We start from the raw sequence: 24,340 nt of genomic DNA, 5'->3' as shown, positions 1-24,340 counted from the left end.
ACCTCATCATTCTCTCCCATGGCTTCCATCGCATCTCTAAACCCCCGGGAGGCGGAGGCGCTTTGCGCCTCGAACTACCCCTGCCCGCCGGGCTACCGCGTCCCGACCGGCTGGTTGCTAAGCGTCGGAGGCGTACCGGTCCCTCCAGTCCCGCTAGGTGTGGCGCGCGAGATGGCCATCACGAACCACTACTACTTCGAGCTCACGCCAGAGCAGCGGAGGAATCCCCAGTGGCATCCCGACTACAGCCCGACTTGGGAAAGCTTCTTCATCAATCGGCGTGAGAGGGCGCTTGCCAGGCACGAGGAGGGCGGCCCGCCTCCTCCGAACTTCAACTAGGCCGGCCGTCGGCTGTGGTGGCGCGGCCGGACTCTCCAGGGCGTCACGGCCTACCGTGGCCCCCGCCTGTGCTACCCTCAGTCCCAGCCCAGCGTGCTCACCCGCCGACGTTCGAGTACCGCGACCCCGATACCAGCGACGATGATGACGGCGACTACGACGACTACAGTGGCGACTACTACAAGGCTAGGCACGAGTATGACTGAATGACTCCAACAGTAGAATTTGGCCATGTATCTTTAATTTTCAGTTAAGCTATGTACTTTTAATTCGAGTTCACTCGTAATAAAATTTTATTCCCGCCCTTTCTTTCCCGCCTTTTTCCGTCGTACGTGGCGGGAAAGTTTCCCGCGCGGACGGCATCGTGGCGGGAGTAAAGAATAGAAATAGATAATATATAGAAAAGAATTAGAAAATATATAGAAAAGAAATATAAAAAAGGATATAGAAAAGAAATAGAAAAGAAAACAAACGGAAATAGAAAAAGAAATAGAAAACAAATAGAAAAGAAAAGAAATAGAAAATAAAAAGAAAAGAAAAGAAACACAAAAGAAAAGAAAAAGAAACAGAAAAGAAAGAAGAAACAGAAAATAAAAAATAAATAGAAAATAAATATAAAAGAAATATAAAAAAGGATATAGAAAAGAAATAGAAAAGAAAACAAACGGAAATAGAAAAAGAAATAGAAAAGAAATAGAAAAGAAAAGAAATAGAAGATAAAAATAAAAGAAAAGAAACACAAAAGAAAAGAAAAAGAAACAGAAAAGAAAGAAGAAACAGAAAATAAAAAAGAAATAGAAAAGAAACAGCAAAAGAAAAGAAAACAGTAAAAGAAAAAAGAAAACAAAAAAACCCTTTGGTACCGGTTGGTACCACCAACCGGTACGAAAGGTCTTTCGTACCGGTTGGTGGTACCAACCGGTACCAAAGGGGTTCCCCTGTGTTAGTCTTAGCCCCGCGGGCAAATTTCCCCCATCTTCTCCATTCTCACACACGCCGACGCGCCCACACGCCGTCACCATCTTCGCCGCAGACCCGCGCCCACGCCGTCGCCATCTTCGCCGCAGAGCCGACGCGCCGTTGCCATCGCCCACGCCGTCGCCTTCGCCGTCGCCCGCCGCTCTCCCTCCTCGCGCGCCGGCAACCCGGCCAAGGTGAGCGCGCCGCCCCTCTACCACCCCTCCTCCTCCGGTGCTGTCGCCCGCCCCTCTACCCCTCCTCCTCCGCCGTGCTCCACGCCGCGCGCGCCGCTGTGAGACCAGGCAGATGCAGACGCCTACGCCGGCACCAAGGCCAGCGCCGCCGCTTCGTCGCCACCGCGCGCGGAGACTGTTCGACAAAATGTCTCCGTGGGTGGTGGCAGGCTCCACGCTCACCCTCCTCCGCACCGCCGCGGTCTCCGCGCTCGCCGCCTCCCTCCTCACCGCCCGGCCTCCAGGCCCCCCTCCACCCTCGCGCTCGCGGGCGCCGGCGCCCTCGCGCCCTACCTCGCCGAGGCGCACCTATCCGCCCTCCCCTCGCTCTCCCGCATGGTCTGGAACCGCACCAAGCCCAAATCCGCCGCGCTCGTCACCAAGCTCCGGAGCGCGCACCCGGGGGTCGCCGTCGAGGAGGTGGACGGCATGGACGAGGTGGTGTCCGCGCGGCGGACATCGTGAGCTGCGCCACGGGCTCGCAGGAGCCGATCGTGCGCGGGGAGCTGCTCAGGCCCGGGGCGTACCTGGACCTAGTGGGCTCGTTCACGCCGGCGATGCGGGAGTGCGACGACGAGGCCCTCCGCCGGGGCAGGGTCTTCATCGACTTCGAGGCGGCGATGGAGGAGGCCGGGGAGCTGGTGGGCGCGGTGCAGCGCGGCGTGCTGCGAAGGGAGGACGTGGCCGGGACGCTCGCGGAGCTGGCCGCCGGGACTGTGGCGGGGCGGTGCAGCGATGACGAGATCACCATGTTTAAGTCCGTTGGCACGGCAGTGGTCGATCTCCTGGCGGCGCAGCTCGCCTATGAGAACTACATTGCAACCAACAACGCATGATCTCGATAGATACATGGATTGCAAGAAGGCTTTTTTATGTTGCAGATCATACAGTATGCTCTCCTTACAAAGTGCCCAATAATTGCACGTTTCTAAAGCCCAAATGGCAAAACAAAATGTTTATGAGCAATTTCATGCTCCAAACTGTGCATACAAAAGGCCAAGTAGCAAATCTGCAAGTGACCTTTCTGGCTAAAATGAAAACAATTTACCATACATGATCCTTCATTGGATTTCTCCTGTCCATGTACACACATGGCCGGCCCTTTTTGTAATCAGAACATTGGGCGGTGGCGGAGGAGGAGGGGGAACGCCGAGTGTGTGGCGCTGCCGCCGAGTCCGTGGCGGTGGTGGCGGAGGAGGGGGAACGCCGAGTGTGTGGTGGATCCAAAGGCCTAGTTTTTTGCTTTCTTCTTTTCAATTGTTATCCATGATGAATGAAATACAATTGCTTTCTTAATTTTGTAGTGACATTGAGGTATGGAGGACGGCACCTTCGTCCGAGATGAGGAGGGGGAAGAAGCGGTGCAGAAATTGATCTATGAGAGTGCCCGTGGTCCGGAACCCGACGATGGAGATGACAACGAGTTCCAAGACTTTCTGAATGATTTTGGCGAGGGACTTGAGTCTGAACAAGTTAGAAAAGACAATGAAGTGTCCATCACAAACTCCAGCGAGGTGTATATCTATGTATCAATTAGTCTATGTTCATCCCTAGATGAATTCATTTATTTGTATTGCACTTATTAACGAATAATTTTTTCTTTTAGCCTTCTGGATCATCGAGCAAGTCTGTTAGAACAAAACGAGGCCCGACGCGGGTGCTAAAGGGCGAGGGCAGGTTAGCCCTCACTGCATTCAAGGATAATGGTGAACCAGTGCATCCCAAGGAGTTTTGCCACAAATTTACAAGTCAAGCCGGAGTTATTGTTAGGGACCATGTACCGATCAGCATTCAAGAGTGGCATAAGCCGAAGAACGCGGAGAGTCGTGCTAGTTATGTCAACGACACGATGAAAAAATTTCTTTGGGACACGCTACTGACAAAGTTCAGCCTACCGGAAGACATGACGGAAGGCCAGAAGAATAAAGTCAAGGAATGGACATGGAAGAAGATGGCCATACAATTCCAGAGCTGGAAGAAAAATTTATGGGACAAATATAAGAATGAAGATCCAGTATTCGATGATAATCTAGTGAAGATAAAAGATCACTGGGCCGCATTTAAGGAGTATAAGAAATCGTCTACTTTTGTGTCCCGATCGAAGAAAAATACCGAAAATGCTTCAAAGAAGAAACTTCCGCATCATTTGGGGTCAGGTGGCTACAAGAGTGCCATTCCGAAGTGGACAGCATTTGAGAATAAACTGATGAATGCAGGAATCACTCCACAGACATGGGACTGGCCCAAACGGTCCAAGTTCTGGTTGTTCGCTCATGGGGCAGGGTTGGACCCAAAGACAGGGCTGATCGTTGCGAAGGGAAAATGGAAGGAAAAAATTGAGGCAATTGTACCGAAGCTTGTAGATGCAATTGAAAAGGTCAGAAAGGGAGAGTACATTCCCGATCGAGAGAATGACGAGCTGACACTCGCTCTGGGGAACCCTGAACACGTTGGACGGGTACGAGCTCGCCCAGGTCTCACCATGAAGGAAGCGTGGCCGAACAACGCTGACACTTATAGAAGCCGTTCGCGAAAGAAGAAGAAGGATGCCGACATTGTAATGGAATTGTTAACTAGGGTGGAGGCTCTTGAGAGAAATCAGAGGGCACCTGATCAGCCGCTGTTTCTACAGGATCCACAAGCCGATGCTGCCCCATCTCAGCGAAGAAGCAGTGTCGGTTCCTCGCATCTTGACGGATGTGGAGGAAGCTACCCCGTGGATTATGTCACGGAGAAGACAGATTGCGAGCTACATATGTTATTCAGGACCGCGTCCGTTAAGGTGGCGGTCGGCTATGTGTACCCAAGTGAAGATGGAGCAATGCACCATCATATGCCCATTCCACCTGGCTGTGTTCGTGTCGGGGTGGATGAAGTTGTTCCGGGTTTTGAAACAGTGGAGCTTGATATTCCTAGAGGTGAAGATGAGAGGACACTGGCCGATGTCAAGCACGGTTTCGCCCTATGGCCGAAGAAGTACGTCGTCCTTTTGCAAAGGCCACCGACTCCTACACATGAGCAGCAAATGCCATCGACTCCTCCTGGTGGCAGTCCTGGTGAGCAGCCAAGTCCACACCTACCTGAGAGGGACCCCAGCGTGAGTCCACCATCTCGAGATCCTCCGCGTAAGACAGCGTCCGTTAAGCGGAACGGTACGCCGCCTAGGAAGAAAGCTAGAAAGGAGAAACAACTGCCGCCTAATGAGAAGTTACCTTGGGAAAAAACTCCCGAGGAAAACGCGGAGGCCGTTCAGAAGGAGTTGAAAAAAAAAATTGCACCGAAAGTGCCAGAGATACCTTTCGAGAAGACACTAGATCCGGTGAAAGTTGTGCGTACCATTGAGAATCTATATGAGCCTGTACCATCGCCGCCATCTGACTATGCGCGTTCTATTGAAAGGTCGTATGACAAGATGATCGAGGCGACAAAACCCGTTCAATCGGGTATCAGGGAGATAAAAGGGATACACAGTGTCTACCAGCTCGTACAACAACCCGTTCAATCGATCGCCCCTCTCAAGGTGTTTGACGGGAAGCCCGTTCAAAATTCTCGACAAGACACAACTGATTACGCCTTCGCTGAACGAGCATATCAATTTGTTCAAGGGAAAGATTTGGTCGAGAATCTCAGGAAGGTACCAACATGTATGCGTAACTTGCATTCGTGGTACCTTAATGCCTCAAAGGAAGGGATCGAGACTATCATGGTGCGAGTTAGGGAAGAGCACTACTTCCAAGAGTACTGTGTGAACGTTGACTTCGCCGAACTCTTTCAGTTATACAATCTCCGGGCCCTCGACAAATCAATCATCAGTTGCTATTGTCTGTAAGTGATTTATTTATTTAATTTGAGAAGTCTTTAGCTCAGCTCGTTCATTGTCTGCAGATTATAATCTTTTGTGCGCTATATTATGCAGATCGAAGATGCTCGAATGCAAAAGGGACGATATCACAGACATTGGGTTCATTGACCCGCACACAATGCATGTTAAAACCATAGAAGATCCCCTCTATAACAAGGATACACCGCAGACTTTGCTAAGGTTTTTGAAGCGACAACGTGACAAAAAGCTAATAATTTGGCCTTACAACTTCAAGTGAGTCTTACTGTCTTATAACACATTATATTTTTCTCACCGTATGTCAAAATTTTAACTAATAACTTATATATATGACACTACATATTGAAACGTGCGTATGTTTCACTTTATTCTTCTCGTCATCAATATGGAAATTGGAGAAGTTGAAGTCTTTGACTCACTAAGCAAAAAATCGGAACTATACTTGTCTTGTTATTTAATGCTCAGAAGGTAATTTTAATTCTTATCGGTTTGTTTCGTTAATTTCCTGCTATGAACTAATTGATGACTCTTTTATGCATTTTCTTTTGTCGAGCAGCGTATGGGAAACTTTCATCAAGGAAGATAAGTCCCATGAATGGCCACCGAAGCTGCGATGGAAGGCGAAAGTAAGTAGTACTACCTAGGTCCACACACCTTTAATTATCATAATTGACTATTGTTTGATTGAATTATATTCTTGTAAAGAAATTCCCGCAACAACCAGAAGGGACTGATCTCTGTGGATTCTTCATTTGCGAGTACATCCGCAGAATTGTCAGCGAGAGAACGAATAATGAAAGAAATAAAGAGGTACACAAACAATCTTCACAAATTTGTTTTCTTATCATAAGTTGTGCTGAGTTTCAGTAATAGTTGTTTCATGTATTCATTTGTATCTTATTCTTTTATAGTTGGCAAGAAAGCGGAACAAGCTCTCAATCGATGACCGCTTCATAGCAATAGGCGAGGAATTGGCGGGATTTTTCCTTCGGGACGTCATACCACCATTCGCAGAGTACCACTATGAATGAAGATGTACATGTTACATATATAGTTGACTCGAAGAGTACCACTATGCTACATGTAATAGACATATATAGAGTACGCCTCGGAGAGTACCACTATGCATGAAGATGCTACTTAATTTGCGATCTTATGCAATTACATGTGTGTTATATTATATGCATCAACTTGCTATGCATCATCTTGATCTTCATGTACTACCTAAACCCAAACGCGTTTCTGGTGCATCGATGCGATATGAAACAAACCGATATCCCTAAACCCCTCCAAAAACCCTAAAAATTCAATTCTCTGCCGCGGCAGAGATTTGGGCAATTTCCCTGCCGCGGGTGGGAACCTTTGGTACCGGTTCCTATTACCAACCGGTACCAAAGCTCCTTGGCCCTGAGCTCTCCTGGTGGCCCACGTGGAGGCCCCTTTTATACCGGTTCGTAAGCAACCGGTACGAAAGGGGGGGGCCTTTAGTGCCGGATAATTTATACCGGTTGCTCAACCGGTACGAATGCCCCTCTGGAACCGGTATTGATGAGAGATTTTCTACTAGTGCCTGTAGCTCCATTGTTGTTGAAGGTGTATATTTAGCCACCCATGGGGAAGAGGTTCCCAGTGTTTGGTGCATCCGTTAGGTTTGTTGTGGGAGTTTTCAGTGCAGAGTGGTTTCTTGCCTTTTTTTTTCTGTCAGGCTACATGCTACTAGCCAGCGAATTAGTATTCCGTGCCAATATTTCCCTGAATAACCTTATACTTTTATTCTATAAGCAGATAAGCATACTGCTTTTGCGGATCAAGCAGTCTCCTACTGTCTGCCAGGTCTTTTTGTTTGGGTGAAGGCGCACACAACTCGAACAAATGACAATACCTCATATCTTGGCAATACAATCATTATATTTTAATGTACTCGATGGTGCCCATTGCGACCATACCAGCCACACACTGCATCTAAGTGCTATAGTTCCATCTCACGGATCTGATCCAAGTCTCCACTGATGGTAACTGCAGATTTCCAGTACTTGATGTATCTATAGAGGCTGGTGCTGTCTCAGACTTGGTGTACTTTGCTTAGACACTACTATGATCAGTCTCTACGTGTGTTGTATGATGGCTGTTAGATTTAATTTGTAACATAGCCCGTTGTATTATTGCTTATGGTTATAATCTCTTCCGTCAAAAGAAGTTCATGTTTTCTCTGGTTTAACATGGCCTGTTGTACCGGTCAGAGAAAATTTAGGCGTTACAACTGTTTACTTTGTATGGTTTCTATTGGCTCACAATTTCTCTAAGTACCGCTAATTATTTCATGCATTTTCTTCATGTTGTACTAAGTTCTATTTTTTTCCAGTCTATCTACTGTGTAATTCCATGAATATCGTCGCACGGGCGCGGCGTGTCGCCGCGCCTAACCTTCCTAGTCAGAGATCAAAGATGGCTTGCCTTGGTTGGCTTGTCCCTGGTCTTCCTCAAATCCTTCTCCAAAGTCCTCCCCTTCGACTTCTCCCTCGTTTGTATCTAGCGTTGCAAAAGTAAACGATGCATACAATCAATAAGCAACTTATGAACCAAGGGTAAATAAATAAAATATGAAAATATGCAGGGGAGTTGTTTGGCAGTAACAAATTATGGTTTGGCCATTTTGATAAAAGAAAAGTAACAAGGTTTCATTAATACAATCAAACTTTAATCCTATCATTGTATGTGACACACATACAATCATAACCAGAGACAAAATATCACGAACAGAGAATACTGGTATTTTTCCTAGATGCACAGTAACAAAACAAAACCAACGCAATTGGATTCATTCAAAAATATTTATTTTTCAATTTTAGGAATTAGGAATACTAACCAGAATACAGTGATCATGTTTTATTTATTAAAAATCGCACAAAAATCCTAAAAATATGAGGCCAGTGGCATCTGAAAGATATTTTCAAACTGGTTTTAATTCAATTGGAATCACATCAATCGGAGCTACCAAACTAATTTTATTAGCAAAACAGTACACTGTCATATTTCAATTTTTATTTCCTGTTTTATCAAATTTTAAACAATTATTTGGGCGGGAATGCTCTGGGCCGTGCAGGTGTTGCCAAGATGGGCCGGCCCAGTGGGGCTCTCCGGTGGTTGCAGAAAAAAGAAGAAAAAGAAAAAGGGCCGGGGCCCGTGGCGGGCCAGGCCATGCATGGCCAGCGTGGCTGCATGGCCCATGCAGCCGCTGGATCGGGATCCGACGGCCAGGAGCCGTCGTGTCCACGACGCACGCGAGGCGCTCGCCGGCGCAGAGGAAAAGGGGGCAGCCAGGGGCTTACCGGCGGCCTGCGGTGGCGTGGCTTGGCGTAGGTGGCTAGGTGGCGGTGGTGTACTGCTCGTGGGCGTCCTGGCGGTGCTCGGACACATCGGCGTCGCCTTGCTTGGTGACGTCTGCGTCACGGGCGTCGCTGGTGCGTCGCCGTCGTCGTTGCCTCGCTGCAGATCTGCGCGGCAGAAGACAACGGAGGGGGTTAGGCGAGGCAGTAGGTGGTGCTGGCGATGAAGGAGAGAGAGGGAAGCAGCAGGGGAGTGGCATCGTCGATGGCTCCTCCTCATCACCTTCACGGTGACCACGGCGGCGATGGCATCGGGTGGCAGCAGCAGCGGCGGCTCGAGCAGCTGCTCGAGCGGCCAGGCAGTGAGTGGGGCAGCCTAACGGCGTGGTGAGTGGGGAGCTGAAGGGAGAGGGGTGGCGCTCGGGCGGGTTTTATAGGCAGGGAGGGGAGCGGGTGGTGGCGTGGGCGGTGGAGTCGGACAACGGGCGCGCAAGGGCAGACGTCATCGGCTGGGCCCGCGGTGACGTCGAGCGGTTGGTGTCAGCAAGGGGGAGAAACGAGGGGGTGTGCGGCAGATGAGGGTGATGGCGGGCGACGCGAGGCGTCGGGCCATCATGCAACTGCCAGCGTGGCGCGCGCGTGCGTTTAGGGCTAGGGTTTGGAGCGGGAGAGGGGTGCTGGTGGGGTTTGGGCCAGATATGGGAAAGGTGGAAGGGGCCAGGGTTGGGTCAGGGCAAGAGAGGGAGTGGTGGCGTTGGCCACGGCCCAAACCAGAGAAGAAAAGAGGGAGAGAGGGAAGAAGAGAGAAGAGAGGGGGAGGTTCCCCTCCTCTTTGCCTCTCGGCCAAATTCCAAGAGAGAAAAGGAGAAAAAGGAAAAAAGGGGCAGGGGTGAAAAGAAAGAAGGGGGCCATGCCAAGTGCATGTGCCAAGTTTTGGTACCAGGTGCATTAGCACATGTGTTGAAGAAAATAAATGGATAAATAAGGGGTGTTGGTGTTGGTGGTGTAACCCTAGGTGATGAGGTGACATAAACCAAAGAAGAGAGGGGAGTGTTCCTTCTTATCAAGATGGTGATGATCAGCAAGAAGAACTAGGGTTTTTAGAAGTGAAGAGAAATAATTAAGGATGTTGTCACAAACATAAGAGGGAAAACCCTACTGATTCTATATGAGGTACTAAAATATCACTCAAGGTTACTTTCCAAGTTAAAGTCTTAGTGAAGGTTTTAAAACTAGACCAAGCATGAAACACAATTAAGTACTCTCACAAACATAAAATGAAGGTTTTTGTTGGTTCAAAATTTTAAGAAAGAGGAAAAAAATGCAGGTTCTGAAAAATGGGGTGTTACAGACCTTCCCCCCTTAAAAGAATCTCGTTCCGAGATTCCAAGGCTAGGAGCTTGAACAAATAGGGAAATTCCTGTCTTAGGTAATCCTCTCTTTCCCATGTGGCTTCATCTTCAGAGTGGTTACTCCATTGGACCTTGAAGAACTTAATCTTCCTCCGGCGGGTAACTCTAACGTCTTCCTCCAAAATACGAATGGGGTTCTCTCGGTAGGTTAAGTCATGATTTAGATCGATTGCCCGATAATCGATATACTTGAAGACCTCGGGTTTGTCCGGTGCTTGGAGACATTTCCGAAGTTGAGAGATATGGAAGACGTCGTGGAACTCCGACAATTCTGGGGGCAGTTCTAGTTGGTATGACACTTCTCCTCTTCGGCCTAGTACCTTGAAAGGGCCAATATACCTTGGCGCAAGCTTGCCCTTGACATGGAAACGTTTCATTCCTTTGAGGGGTGTTACTCGAAGATAGGCAAAATCTCCGATGCTGAAAGTCAATTCCCGACGCTTGGTGTCGGCGTAACTCTTCTGGCGGGACTGTGCAGCTTTCAGACGATCACGGATGAGCTGAACTTGTTCCTCGGCTTCTCAAAGTACATCAGGCCCGAACACTTGGCTTTCTCCGGTCTCGGATCAGTTGAGAGGGGTTCGGCACTTTCTTCCATAGAGAGCTTCAAAAGGTGTCATCTGAAGACTGGCCTGATAGTTGTTATTATAAGAGAACTCTGCGAATGGCAGGCAATCTTCCCATTTGGTTCCATAAGCAAGAACGCAGGCTCGAAGCATGTCTTCCAAAATCTGATTTACTCGTTCAGTTTGTCCTCCGGTCTGAGGGTGATACGCGGTGCTGAAAGATAACTTGGTGCCCATAGCTTCGTGAAGCTGTTTCCAGAAATGGGAAGTGAACTGAGTGCCTCGATCTGATACGATAACCTTGGGAACTCCATGAAGACTAACAATACGGGAGATGTAAAGATCGGCTAACGTTCTTCCTCGGTCAGTGGTCTTGACAGGCAGGAAGTGAGCGACTTTTGTGAGACGATCGACTATCACCCAGATTTAATCATGTCCATGGTTAGATCTGGGAAGGCCAGTGATAAAGTCCATTCCCACTTTGTCCCACTTCCACACCGGTATTTTCAAAGGTTGCAGAAGTCCAGCAGGGCGTTGGTGCTCAACTTTAACCTTCTGGCAGATATCAGATTGAGCGATAAAGAACGCAATATCCCGCTTCATTCCGTGCCACCAAAAGGTGCCTTTCAGATCTTGATACATTTTAGTTCCTCCAGGGTGAATAGAATACGGAGTATTGTGGGCTTCCTCCATGATTAGGTTCTTCAAAGCAGGAATGTTTGGTACACAAAGACGTCCGTTGTACCACAGAACTCCTTCGGGGTCTATAGAAAATCCAGCTACTCCTTCCTTGCTTATATGGCGCTTGATTCCTTCAATACTCTCATGTCCCATTTGGGCTTCCTTGATCTGATCTTGTAAGGTAGGTTTGGCCTCCATGGCAGCAAGAAATCCGTGGCTAACTAATTCTAATCTGAATTCTTCAAATTCTTGATATAGCAAGGGTTGCTCGACTCTTAGTCTGTTGTTGAGGGAACAAGGTTCTCTGCTGAGGGCGTCGGCGACTACGTTGGCTTTTCCAGGGTGATAATGGATACTGAGATCATAGTCCTTGATTAATTCAATCCACCTTCTCTGTCGCATGTTTAACTCTCTCTAAGTGAAGGTATACTTGAGGCTCTTGTGATCAGTGTAAATATCACACCGATTTCCAATGAGATAGTGGCGCCAAGTCTTGAGGGCATGAACTACGGCGGCTAACTCCAGGTCATGGGTGGAATAGTTGGCTTCATGAGGTTTAAGTTGTCGGGATAGATAAGAGATTACTTTTCCGTCTTGCATTAAGACACTTCCGAGACCAAGCTTGGAAGCATCACAATAGATCACGAAGTCCTTGGTGACGTCGGGCATGGTCAAGATGGGAGCTGAGACAAGTCGCCTTTTTAATTCGTGGAAACTCTCTTCACACTTATCCGTCCATTCAAACTTCTTATCCTTTTTTAGCACAAGGGTCATTGGTTTGGCGATACTTGAGAATCCTTCAACGAACTTGCGGTAATATCCTGCCAATCCGAGGAAGGATCTTACTTCCGTAACGTTCTTAGGGGGTTGTCGTTCCACAATGGACTTGATCAGAGAGGGGTCAACCGAGAGTCCTCCGGCAGATAAGACGTGGCCAAGAAATCCAACTTCCTTGAGCCAAAACTGACATTTACTGAACTTAGCATAGAGTTGATGTTGCCTAAGGGTACCCAAAACAAGTCTCAGATGTTCTTCATGCTCCTCTTCAGTTTTGGAGTAAACCAAGATGTCATCGATGAACACCACAACAAATTTGTTGAGGTATTCCATGAAGACCTTGTTCATGAGGTTCATGAAGTAGGCGGGGGCATTGGTGAGTCCAAAGGACATTACGGTGTACTCGTACAATCCGTAACGGGTAGTGAAGGCAGTCTTGGGAATGTCAGATTCTCTAACCTTGAGTTGGTGATATCCGGTGCGAAGGTCTATCTTGGAGAAAACCTTTGCTCCATTCATCTGGTCGAATAGGTCATCAATCTTGGGCAGGGGATACTTATTTTTGATGGTGACATCATTGAGCCTCCGGTAATCCACACATAAGCGAATGGTTCCGTCTCTTTTGTCCACGAAGATCACAGGTGATCCCCATGGTGAAGCACTAGGTTGGATCAGACCTTTCTCTAACATGTCATCCAATTGTTTCTTTGACTCGATCAGCTCTTGGGGGTTCATACGATATGGTCTCTGGGCTATGGGTGCGGTACCCGGGATTAGCTCTATGATGAACTCGATATCCCGATCTGGGGGCATACCGGGCAATTCTTCAGGAAATACATCAGGATACTCACAGACAATAGGAACTTGGTCTAGATCGGGTCCAGAGATGCTTTTCTTGCAGAAGGCTTTGGATGAGTGTATAGAGGCAGTGTATTTTACTGGTAGGCCTTGATCATTGGTTGGGGTAATGGATTTTTGGACGCAATCAATGCGTCCCTTATACTTGGTCATCCAGTTCATCGCAAGTATTACTTCTAAGCCTTGGGCTCCTAGGATTATGAGTTCTGCTTGGAAAGGTACTCCTTGTATGATAATAGGAACTTGTTTGCAAGATAGGCGGGTTTTAGCGGTGGATCCGGGAATTTCAACTAACATGAGGCGTTTCATAACGGTTGGTTTCATCCCACTTTTCTTTACGAAGGGTTCGGTAACGAAAGAATGAGATGCTCCGGAATCAAAAAGAACTCGGGCAGGAGTGGAGTTGACTAGGAACGTACCCATCACAATGTCCGGAGCTTCCTCAGCCTCTTCAGCGTTGGCATGGTTCAGGTGTCCATGGGCGGCATTGGCTTGCTTCTTGATAACCGGCTTCTTTCCTGATGGAGTTCTAGCTTGAGCTTTATTGGGCCTTGGTGCATTGGCGCGCTGAGGCGTCTTCATCTTGGTAGGGCACTCACGAGAGAAGTGCCCCGGCTTCCCACAAGCAAAACATTCATCTCCTTGAGGACGAGCTGGTGGATTGGGGCGAGGGTTGTTGTTGTAACCTCCTCCTCCGGTACGATACTGTGGAGCTGAACGGTTGGTGTTGTAGGTGTTGGGACGGTATGCAGGAGCTAAGGTGGGGTTTCTCTGGGGCGGATTAGATGATCTGGTAGGAGGCGGGCTGCGGTACTTGGGGTTGCTGGGTCCACTCTATTGCTGTTGCATCTTGCGCTTCCTGGTCTCAAAAGCAGCCTTGCGCTTGGATTCCACATGATGGCAGCATCCACTAGCGCCTCCAAGTCAGGGTAGGGTATAGCCACGAGGATACTCTGGATCTCTTCATGCATACCATTCATAAAACGGTCGCGCTTCTTCTCATCAGTGTCGGTGTCCTGAGGGGCGTACCTTGCTAAGGTGTGAAACTTGTCGAGATAGTCCACCACATTGGAGTTATTCTTCTTTAAGTTGAAAAACTCATCACGCTTCATCTTGATCAATCCCGTAGGAATGTGAGCCTTACGGAACTTGGCGGTGAACTCTTCCCAGTTAATGACATGATCAACAGCTTGCATAGCTTTGACGTTCTCCCACCAGGCTCTTGCAGAGCCGGAAAGAAAATGGGTGGCGAGAAGAACTTTCTCATGATCTCCCGCGGCAGCGACTTCCAAGTTGTTCTCGATGGTGCGGAGCCAATCATCCGCGTCTAGGGGAGTGGTGCATTTGGAAAACACGGGCGGATTGGTGTTCTGGAAATCCCTAAGACGTGACCTTGGTGCTTCCTCTCCGTGTCCATCTCCTTCTTCATTGCCACGGTTTCCCGCAGCAGCTTGAGCAATTTGCCGGAGTGCTGCTATGCTGGCTTCACTTTCTGCGCGTGCGCGCTGGCGGTCTTCCATCAAGAGGCGCAGGATTTGAGCCATGTCAGGATCCGGGGGTGGTGGTGGGTTTTCGGAAGTGGAACCTCGACGGCGAGTCTCAACCATCTGGGGAGGTAAAGATGATAGACAAGGTATGAGATGACGGAAAAAGAACTATGGGAGTTCAAGTTCTTGCCAAGGGGAAGGAATGCATATGCATGAGAAATTTTTCCGGAAAGTAAAAGAAGCATAACAACACAAATTCAATCATTCAAACCACAAACGTCGGTACTACCAAAAGCATCAAGGTTCACAACCAACAATGTCACATAAGGACCAACATAGTACGGCGTTACATCGGGGACAACATCTCATAACAAGTCTCGCAAGTGCACAACTAGAAGTCATCAAGAGGGGTGGAAAGGCCATCAAACGGGAGCTCCTCGGGGTCTTCCTCCTCACCATCCGAGGTGGCCTCGATGGTCCGGAGAGGCGTGGGTTCTTCAGCCTCGTCGTTGATGAAGGCGCGGTCATCGTCATCCTCTTCATCAAGCCCATCGAGCTCTTCCTCTTCCATGTAGTCCTCATCGTCACTAACGAGAGCGGTGTCCTCCTTACGGAGATCCTCGCCCTCGTCCTGAAGACCCTCCAGCTTTTCTTCGGCATCACGAAGAGCGGACTTAAGGTGCATCACCTTCACTTTGAGCATATAATTGGCCTCCCGAACCCGGAGCTTCTTTTTCTGCTGGCGGCGGTACTTCAGTTTGGCAAGCTTCAGATCCATCTTGAGTCCCTCCATCTCATGCTTCAGCACTTCATTCTCCATTCTGTTGGAGTCAAGGCTAAGCTGAGTCTTGAACAACAGGTTCTCCATCTGGGCAGCCTGGCATCCAAGGGGACAAGTGTAGGGAGTCATAGTGGGAATCCCTTCCTCGTTGCGGCGCCCCAAGAGAGCGTGAGGGAGCCCCTTTGCCTCCAACTCGGCACGGTGGTGGAAGCAAAGGCGTGCGAGAGCTGCCTGCAACACCCTCACAAGACCCTCCTCCCAAGTGCGGTCGAAGACCTGGACCTCAATCTCCTCGATGTTCCTCACATGAGAGCCCCGGAGTGTGCAAACCACCATCCAAGACATCTCGCCTTCCTTCGTGCACTCCATCTGTCCTCCCTTCACCTCGGGCAGCAGGCGTCCAACGGCCCGCAACACCTCGATGAGGGCGGTCTCAAACAGTGTAACATCCCAAATTTCAATAAAAAGAAAGTTAGAAGAATTCCAGAGAGCAAATTTTCAAACCAACAAAAACTTTTAAATTGCATATAGTGCCATGCATAGGACTTGTGCATTTGAGTGATATACCATGATGATTGTTCTTATGTATATGTGCTAAACCCTAAAATCCTAATGTGATCAAGTGAAGATCACAAACCAAATAAATCAAAAAGAGAAAGAAATCAAATAAGAATAAAACCCTAAGACCCTCACATATGGCTTATGCAATTTTTGCAAATCCTTACCCTAGACCATTTTGGTCTTCACCATTAGTGGTATTATGTTATTAAACACTTATTACAACTTTTGGAATCAAAGAAACACAAATCAAATCAAATTCAAACTCAAAATGGGATAACATATGATAATGGTCAAATCTGCCATTTATAGTCTGATCCCTTCTTTGAGCCCTTGCAATTCAATTTTTTCAAACTAAACTTTCTCAATTCTTTGCACCTCATCCAAGAGCACATCAAGGTGAACAACTTTTGTAAAGACCACCATGCCAAATTCACTTTGAATCAAATTCTATGCTCATGTAAAGTTGGAACTTTTTATTACGTGGAACAATCCCCCACTTAGCAAATTTTGCAATTCTTTGAATCTGGAAATTCCACCACCACCCATCATTCTCTCTGGTCAAATACAACTCAACCAAACCCACATTTTCCAAATCTTGCCACCTTTTGAACTCATTCGAATTTGGACAATATTTGCAAATTCCAAATTTGGAACAATACAACACTATTTCAAATAGTGATCTACTCAACCCTAACCTGCCCCAAACTACCCTACATGGTCCCCTGGTTCCCTCACTCTCTCTTGCATGCATAGAAACCCTAGGGAGGCAATGCATAGCTTGCATGCACACACCATGCCGGCCATGTTCCTCTCTTTCTTCTCCCCTTCACCCACCACCCTGGCCACCTTGTCCAACGACGCCACCTCGCTCCTCTACATCACCTAGCAACGGCCATGTCGACGTAGACGCCGTAGCCTCGCCGGAGATCGCGTACCCAGAGCTCGCCAGGATGCCGCTCGTGTCGCGCGTGTGCACGTCGTGGACATCACTGGCCACGCGCCACCCCACCAGCTCCCTCTCGCTCTGGCCCCTCCAGCAACACGTTGAGCACCGCAGCGCCACCTCAGACCCGCCAGACACGCGTAGAACAGCGACCCTGGACCGCCGCCGCCGGAGATGACGACACGATCCCGTAGACGCCGCTGCAGACACGGAAGAAACACGAGCTATCTAGCCGCCGCCCGACCGTGCTGTCGCCGCCTTTAGCTTCGCCTGGACTCGTAGACCACTGCTGCGCCATCGCCTAGCCCCAACGCTCGCCCGAATCGCCGCGAGCATGTCGACTTCGACCCTGCCCCGCAACACCCAAGCTCCTCTATAAATACTGAGTTCCCCTGAGCAATCCAGGCACCACACCATCCTCTCCTCCCATCCCTGCTTCTCCACCACCACTCCACTCACCGAATAGACGCCGGAGCAAGCCCAATCGAGCGATCGGAGCCGCGAAAGCCCTGGTGAAATCGCCGCTGATCCAGGCCTCCTCGAGCTGCGCCACTGCTACAGGATTCTTCCCCTTCATCAACAACCTCGAACGGAACACCGCCGCCGCTCGCTGGACCCACGGTTCTTCCTCCGACCCCCTAGGCTCGCCGCGCCAGTAGCTTCCTCTCACCGGAGAAGACGATGCACTGGCACCGTCCGATCTTGTTTTAATCCAACGCCCCTCTTTAATCCATACCGATTCGGGTTTAACAGCCGCTGACATGCGGGACCCACACTGTCAGCAAGCCCAAGCGCACTGGCTGCGTTACTGGGCTGATTTGCTGTATTTCAAATGGATTCGGCCCAACTAGTTTCCCGCCAGCCCATTAATTCAAATTCTATTTAATCAATTCAAATCAAATTTCAATACTGAACCCAACTTAGAAAATTAATACAATCTGTTTGACTTGGCCAAATTTAGCAAATTTTATATTGTTGGAAAGCTAAGAAAAAGATCTACAATATGCCACTGGTCTCACCTTGAGATCTGTTGTACAAATAAAGTGATAAAAAGATGAAGGCAGGGAATTTTTCACATTCAAATAATTATTAAAAATCAACCAAAATAGATATTTAGTTAATTCCAACTCCAATAGCTCACATTTAACTTACACTAATTGTTTCTGCAATAAAATGGTGTGGTCACTTTGAATGATCATGCCCTAGTTTAATTAATGGACAATATGGCTAGTTTGTTTAAGTGATATTGTCCAAAACTATTATGCAAATCATATGAAGTATTTCACTTCATTTAAACCTTGTCCCAAGTAATTTCATATGATGTTTGGACCCCTGGTCAAATACCCTTATATGAAATACTTGGAGATTTAAATCATTTGTAGAATTATTAAATGGTATGAGGTGGCCTACCTCATTTAAATCATTTTCTCAAATGATGATCATGAATGGTTGACTTAGGTCAATATAAATTCATGTATGATTGCTGAGAAATTAAATCTTAAGAAGATTTCAATGAGAGGAAATTATTTCTCAAGAACCCTATGGAAACTATCATTTACATATGTAATAAGAGGGAATTAAATTTTCTCAAGCAACATAACCAATGCACCCTAATTTTATTAATTGTGTGCTTAGAATAGTTTGTGTGAATATATGTGATGTTTGGAATAGCCATTGAATTAGTTGAGTGATTATACTCGTATTTCAAATTTAGACGCTAGCACCGGAGAATACCCGGAGGAAGAAGGTTGCTACCAAGAGGAGGAGGAGGAGAACTTTGAGAACTACCAAGGAAAGCTAATATTCTTGCAAAGTGCAAAGCCCTTTGGGGCAAGGCACCATTAGTCTTATCTTTTCTTACCATAAGCCTATCCCAAGTATTGTACCATACAAGTTTTACTTGTTGTTTTCCAAGAGTTACTTTTATAGTTAAATTTTGTCAAAGTTAAAGAAGGTTACTAGAGTAGTTAATTTAGTCCCAAGCTAGCCAAGCAAGATTAGCACCCCTCATGATTAGTGCTAGTGCTAAATACTAAAACTTGACTACTCTAGATGGGAACATGTGACCTTGAAATGAATTTGAAACCTTGGAATGATGAGTCATTTCATTGAATGAATTTTGAAGGTGAATGTGACTAAGAGAAGATGGTATTTTTGATAAAACTGATATTGGTTTGAATGCGATACCTTTCCAATATTGAGTACCCCCACAATACCTGATTATGGGTAGGGCTTAACTGGAAATTTATGCATCTTAGTATGGGTTCCCTCTGAACACACATCATAGGGGTTATGCCGAGGCTGCCTCCGTTGTTGAGAAATGATGTGAATTGAGGTGAATTGTACGGCCAAGCCCTGTGCAGTTCTCAGGTTGACAGTTGGTCTTCACTGGGAGGCCAAGCTCATGGGGAGAGGTGCTCATACTAGGATTTGTAAGTGAAAGGTTATGGTTGATGATCCGCGTACTGCGTTACGATGATTCGAGGTAATCCCGACGGATGAAATCAAATGTTGTGGCACAAGTGTGCAACCTCTGCAGAGTGTCAATCTATTCGAATAGCCGCGTCCACGGTTACGGACGGTTGGAAAGGCCATACAGTTTCCAAATGTCAAATTCTTGAAAATGTTGGTGAAATGAATGGTGAATTGGTGACTTGACTTTGAATAACCACAATGTTGTGGGAATGACACTAATGTACCCACTTGAGTTAGTCTAGCACATGAATAAGCTTTTCTCAAATACTTGTGAACTAAAATTGGCTTTATGCAAATAAACTAGAGCTTAGCACCTTTACAAGAAATGTCTAGCACTTACACTAGTATTAGTTTGCGAGTACTTGAAGTACTCACGGCTTTGTCCCTGGCTATTCAAATGGCCAGAGTATGAAGATGAACAAGGAGATGACCAGCAGGACGCCTACGACAACTAGGAGTCTTCCAACGTCAAGCGTTGGCATGTGGACTAGAGAGTCCTTGTATCTTACGCTTCTTCTATGAACTTGTGTTTGTTCGTTGATCAATAGATCAACTATTCGTGTAATATGGATCATGTGATTCCATTTGTAAGACATTATGGTTTGTAATGAATGATGAATGTGATACTTAACTATTATGCCTCGCAACAACAATATTCCTGGGATTGCGATGTTTGACATAATAGGCATCCAGACTTAAAAATCCGGGTGTTGACAAGTTGGTATCAGAGCCATTGTTTGACCTTAGAAGACCCTAGTTAAAATGGACATTCTGAAAAACTTAACTTTGAAATCAAATGAAGAGAATTTTTGTGAAAATTTACTTACACTCTTGTCTTTGAGACTTTTTCAAAAATTTGATGAATCACGCTCTTTCTTATTTGAATCTACTTAAAGTTTTGCCACACTTGTTCACTCTCTAACTTACTCATCCATTTCGCTTTTAGATGGAGCCGAATGAACCCATCAACACCAAGTTTTACCAGCTTGGGAATGGAGGGAGCTTGATCTTCGAGCACGACCTCAATGCCGTCTCTGACTTCCTTGGGCGCCCACACCCTGAGTTCCACGGGATTCAGTTGGACGACACGCCCGGAGGAGAGTTGCAGTGGGTGATCACTGCTGACTTGAGGGGCAAGATGGAGCCTCCCACCTCGGAGAGGATCCTCTTCTCCTTCCGCGAGAGCAACAGGCTCGACGGACTCGCACGTGGCCTTCAGGAGGCACTTGCGCGTCTGTGTGGACAGAACGTGGTGCGCATCCTCGCTTCTCGCTTCGCGCATCTCGTGAGGCGTGACGCCATGGGAGTGCCCATGGAGCTGCAGCCGCATCCGGAGTTGAGGCACCATGCTGAGCACCTTGACTTCATGCTCTACCAGACTCAAAAGGACCTCGACGCCACTCGCGCTTACGCGAACCAGACCCATGCTCACATCATCGAGCAGGGTGAGGCGATCAAGCTACTCAACAACGACCGCAAGAGCCTTCGCCAGCAGCGTGCCAAGAAGGACGCTACGATTGTGCGCCTTCGCGCCAAGATCGCGTCTCTTGAGGCCACTGTCAAGGCCCAGGAGGATCAGCTGAGAGAGATGGAGGAGGACGACGGATGTATCGACCTTCAGGGAGGAGGAGCCTTCCTGAGCGACGACGACGACTTTGAGGAGGACGAGTTCACCGAGGAGGAGGACTACGAGTTCCTGGAGGCAAGACCTGACGACTACGTCCCGATCGACGTTGAGGATGAGGAGTAGTTGCACTAGATCACTTATGTAGGTGTGAGTTGTATCCCGCCTTTGTATCGTAGCATGAGAATGGTTCTTAAAACCATGGTAGTATGAGTGTGTTAGTTTGTACTATGTGATGTTGAATGAATGAATGAATGTTATGTTTGTCATGAAAAGATTACAAGTTTCAAATGTTTTCAAACTTACTCAAAATAAACCATAGAAATTTCCCTCTTATCTCATGATCTTCTCTATATTCAGATGGCCCCTCCCAATCGCAACAACAACGATGCGATGATGCAACTGCTGCAAACCCTACTCGCCGACAGGGAGACTGAAAGAGCTGAACGCCAAGCCAATATCGCAGCTTTGCACAACCTTGCCAATCAGGGCCAGACCACCCAGGATCCAAGCTCAAGAACTTTCAGAACACCAATCCTCCGGTGTTTAGCAAGACTGAGGAACCACTCGACGCCGACGACTAGCTCCAGACTATGGAGAACAACTTGGAAGTAGCCGGAGTGGAAGCCAATGAGATGGTTTTGTTCGCAACCCACTATCTTGCTGGACCAGCCCGCGCTTGGTGGACAAGCACCCGTGCCATGAACGGAGGTCAATTCATGACTTGGGCAGACTTGAAGCTCAATTTTAGCAAGTACCATGTGCCCCCGGGCCTTATCAAGAAGATGAGGGATGAGTTCCGTGAACTGAAGCAAGGTCGCATGACGGTGGTAGAATACCGTGACAGGTTCCTTACACTGTCAAGGTACGCACCCGACGAGATCGACACCACCGAGAAGAGGCAGGAGAGATTCCTGAACGGACTGCATGATGAGATGCAGACTGTCCTCGTCAACATCCCCTTCGCCGACCTTGAAGCCCTTGTTGACTCCGCCATCCAGATGGAGGGCAAGCTGAACCAAGCCAATGAGAACCGCAAACACCGCATGATGCACCAGAGTGGGTCTAGCAATGCCCAGAAGTATCGCCCCAGCTCAAGCGGACGTTTCACTCCGAGAAACACCAACAAGTCCCCGATGCAGAACTCGCGCCCCGGTTATCAGAACCGGAGTGGAGGAAACTCCAGGCCAGGAGGCCACAACAACAACAGCAACTACTACAACAACAACGACTACTACAACCGCGCTCCGCCCAGAGCCCCCAACAACAACAACAACAACACCAACACCGCCCCTAGAACCAGAAGCAATGCCATCCCCGTTGCGACCAAGGACAAGGCCACCATCACTTGTTATGAGTGTGGTGTAGTGGGGCACTACTCCAACGAGTGTCCCAAGAGGCTCGCCAAGCTCGCAGGCAACACCGCTGCACCTGCTCAGCAGCAACGCCGTGTCTCCACCAGCAAGAAGTTCGCCCCCAACAACCCCAATAACCGCAACGGCCGTCTCTACCACATGAACGCCGAAGAAGCCCATGAAGCACCAGATGTTGTACTGGGTATGTTTTCTGTCAACCACATCCCTGCCAGAGTGTTGTTTGATTCCGGAGCATCTCATTCTTTTGTCACCGAAGACTTTGCATCAACAAGTAAAATTCAACCTATCAGTTTGAAGCATGTTATGATAGTTCAAATCCCCAGATCAACCACCAAAGCCAGAAAATTTTGCAAAAATGTACCCATCAGAATTACATGAAGTAGATTTCTATGCCAATCTGATAATTCTGGGAACCAAAGGTTTGGAAGTGGTACTAGGAATGGACTGGATGTCAAAACACCATGGACTGATAGACTATGCCAAGAAAGCCATCACCATGACTAGCAGCACCGGTATCCTAGTAGAACATGTCTCTGAAAGACTACCCAGAAAATTCACCTGCAACCAAAGTGTAGCCAAGCCAACTCTGGATCAAATCAGGGTCGTTTGTCGATACCCTGATGTGTTTCCGGATGATCTACCCGGTATGCCCCCGGATCGGGATATCGAGTTCATCATCGAGTTAATCCCCGGAACTGGACCTATAGCGCGGAGAGCCTATAGTATGAACCCAACAGAGCTTGTGGAGCTGAAGAAGCAGATAGATGATATGTTAGCCAAAGGTCTGATTCGACCTAGTGCATCCCCCTGGACATCACTAGTTTTGTTTGTGGACAAGAAGGATGGTGCCACTCGTTTATTTACGGACTACCGTAAGCTTAACGATGTCACCGTCAAGAACAAATACCCCCTACCCAAGATAGAAGACCTGTTTGATCAGTTGACAGGAGCCAAAGTTTTCTCCAAGATAGATCTTAGAACTGGTTATCATCAGCTGAAGATTCGCGCCACCGACATTCCAAAGACTGCCTTTACCACCAGATATGGGTTGTATGAGTACAACGTCATGTCGTTTGGATTAACCAATGCCCCCGCTTATTTCATGAATCTCATGAATAAGATCTTCATGAACTTTTTGGACAAGTTTGTCGTTGTCTTCATCGATGACATTATCATCTACTCCAAGTCCGAAGAGGAGCATGAACAGCACCTGGAGACTGTCCTAGAAACCCTTAGACACCACAAGTTGTATGCCAAGTTCAGCAAGTGTGAGTTTTGGTTGGAGGAAGTAGGATTCCTGGGACATATCTTGTCTGCAGGAGGAATTGCCGTAGATCCCGCCGAGATCAAAACTGTTATGGAATGGCAAGCCCCAACCACCCAAACCGAGGTCCTGGGGTGAAGGGGTAAGTTACATGCTGAATCTGCCAGTTTTGGTGCTGAAACGTGTGTAGGCAGAAGTTCCGGCCTCAGGGGGCGGAAGTTCCGGTCGGGCGGAAGTTCCGGTCGTCCTGGGCGGAAGTTCCGGCTAGATTCCCTTAACTGGAGGCTGGACAACATCTTGGAGGTATCTGGGCAGAAGTTTCGGTCCTGGAGGTCGGAAGTTCCGGTCGGGGCGGAAGTTCCGACCAACTTCCGGCCTAGTTCCGGAAACGACCGATTTCCTTGCAGTAACATCCCGGGGCGTTTTGGCGCATTTTCGGAACTAGGGCGGAACTTGGGCGGAAGTTCCGGTCTCCCGGGGCGGAAGTTCCGGCTGGATTCTCTTCACAGGGAATCTGGGCAGAAGTTCCGGTCCTGGGGGCGGAAGTTTCGGCTGGGGCGCTGTAGCTCCATCTTCTTCATTTTCAGCTCCCTGTCCATTGGCTTGGTCTCCATGGCTTGTGTCTTGACCGATGTACCTGATTGAACACAAGGTATTTGCATGAAGTAGCATGCCATCCAAAGAGGTATCAAATGCATACGTGGAAAGGAGCGAATTCACCTCTTGGTGTATGGCTTGGGCTCGAGCTTGTGTCATTGGACCACGAGGAGGGCTTGTCGGTCTTGAGGAGGCGGTGTCCAAAGGCCACCCCGTATCACATCTCCTCCATGCGTGAT

General features: G+C 48.0%; 1 long non-coding RNA gene and 1 pseudogene across 1 annotated transcript; both read left to right on the top strand.

The window, feature by feature from the left end:
• The first annotated feature begins 1,477 nt into the window (after positions 1-1,477).
• LOC127326066 (protein SAR DEFICIENT 4-like) lies at positions 1,478-2,597 on the top strand (annotated as a pseudogene).
• Positions 2,598-5,719: 3,122 nt separating this feature from the next.
• On the top strand, positions 5,720-6,481 carry LOC127326073 (uncharacterized). The gene is made up of 4 exons (XR_011746470.1): positions 5,720-5,841; positions 5,930-5,999; positions 6,079-6,183; positions 6,285-6,481. It is a non-coding gene; the product is annotated as an uncharacterized lncRNA (long non-coding RNA).
• The last annotated feature ends 17,859 nt before the right edge of the window (positions 6,482-24,340 follow it).

This window comes from Lolium perenne, chromosome 6 (assembly GCF_019359855.2).
Source record: "Lolium perenne isolate Kyuss_39 chromosome 6, Kyuss_2.0, whole genome shotgun sequence".
Taxonomy (NCBI): domain Eukaryota; kingdom Viridiplantae; phylum Streptophyta; class Magnoliopsida; order Poales; family Poaceae; genus Lolium; species Lolium perenne.
Note: the sequence above shows the minus strand (reverse complement) of the source record. Positions and strands in the feature narration are given on the sequence as shown.